Source organism: Magnolia sinica, chromosome 4, assembly GCF_029962835.1.
Source record: "Magnolia sinica isolate HGM2019 chromosome 4, MsV1, whole genome shotgun sequence".
Taxonomy (NCBI): Eukaryota; Viridiplantae; Streptophyta; class Magnoliopsida; order Magnoliales; family Magnoliaceae; genus Magnolia; species Magnolia sinica.
The window spans coordinates 55,566,353-55,568,097 of NC_080576.1; the positions used below are offsets into that span (position 1 = coordinate 55,566,353).

At 36.5% G+C, this 1,745-nt stretch overlaps 1 non-coding gene across 1 annotated transcript; it reads left to right on the forward strand.

The window, feature by feature from the left end:
- The first annotated feature begins 448 nt into the window (after positions 1-448).
- LOC131244799 (small nucleolar RNA R71) lies at positions 449-555 on the forward strand. The gene has a single exon (XR_009170573.1). It is a non-coding gene; the product is annotated as a small nucleolar RNA R71 (small nucleolar RNA).
- The last annotated feature ends 1,190 nt before the right edge of the window (positions 556-1,745 follow it).

Consider the following 1,745-nt stretch of genomic DNA (forward strand, 5'->3'; position numbering starts at 1 on the left):
GGAGTTAGGTCTAATAAAAGGTCTTTGATAGTTGTTTACGACATTGGCTTGTTCATTCAACACTCCTCGAAAGGCAGGTATTGTAGGACAGTTTTTAGTTGTGTGAATGTTGTAATCACAGATGCCGCAAACAATTTCATTGACCTTATCCTTCTTTCCTTCCATGGCCTCAAATTTTCTTATGAGATTATGCACTTTATAATTGAGATCATCTTCTTCTTTCAGGAGATACATTCCGCCTTTCTCCTTAGATTGAGTTGGTCTAGACGTGGTGTTTGATTTTGGGTAATAGTCCCAAGATTGTGTTTTTTCAGCCAGACTGTTGAGGTAGTCCCATACCTCGTCAACATCTTTATTAATGAACTCTCCATTACACATTGTCTCGACCATTTGGCGCATGGAAGATGTCAGTCCATCGTAGAAAAAATTTGTAATGCACCATGTTTCAAATCCGTGTTGTGGGCATGAACTGACCAAATCTTTGAACTTTTTCCAACATTGGAAGAATGTTTCATCTTCCTTTTGGGCAAAGTCCATGATTGCTTTTCTGAGGGTAATCGTTTTATAATGTGGGAAGAATTTTTTTATGAATTCCCTCTGCATGTCGTTCCATGTGCCAATGGATCTAGGACGCAGTGAATGTAACCACGTCTTAGCCTTCTCTTTTAAGGAAAAAGGAAAGAGTTTCAGCCTGATTGTATCCTCAGATACATTAGGAAAATATAATGTAGCTATAATCTCATCGAACTCTTTCAAATATAAATATGGACTTTCTGATTCAAGTCCATGGAATTTGGGAAGGAGTTGGATAACTCCTGGCTTGATGTCCATTTGTCCTGTGTTTTCAGAAAAAATCATGCATGAGGGCGTACTTACTCCCGCCGGTTGTAGATAATCTCGTAAAGTACGAGGCGGGGGTGCCTGGTGCACCTCATTCTCATCTTGGGTATCCTCCACCCTGGGTGGAAGTAGAGGAGGTTGGTCTTCAGCCATAACTTCAATTAACTCAGGGGATTTCGAGTGATAGTCAACCCCTTAACCAATCCTCCTTCAGTCAAGAGACGTCGAGTGTTGTCACGGGCCCACTTGGGAAAGAAACACTCATAGCCCTCAATCAAATTCGAAACCTAATCCTAAGAAAGGAAAAGAAAATCTAGAAAGAAAGAGAGAGTTGGAAAGAAATTACCAAATTGAAGTCCCTAAGTTAAAGGCCGAATTAGAAATTTCTATCTTAAAGCCCTACAAAATAGGAAAGTTAGTTTTTAAATAAAAAGTCTACAAGTAGAAAATTTCTAAAAATAAAATAAGAAACAAAGTTAGAGTCTAAAAGAGTTTAGAATTAGAAACTTACTAAAAAAAGGAATCCTAATCTAGAAATAGCAAGGAGGAAATTAAGAAAGAATTTACCAACCTACAAAACAAAAGAGTTGGGTTAGTTTCCAAAAAGGGAAAACTATCAAAAAAATAGAAAATAGAAAATTCTATAATTAAAAGAGAACTAGAATTAGAAAACTTCTAAAACTCAAACCCTAATTCTAAAAATAGAAAGAGTAGAGGATTTGGAAAAGAATTACCAAATTAGAAGTTAATGTTAAGGTCCTACAAAACAGGAAACAGATTAGTTTCTAGAAATCAGAAAAACTAAACCTAAAGTTAGAAAAATTCTAATCTTAAACTAATCCTAAAACTAGTTGATTTCAGAAAATGTAGCCGTCAGTCCCCGGCAATGGCGCCAAAAACTTGTT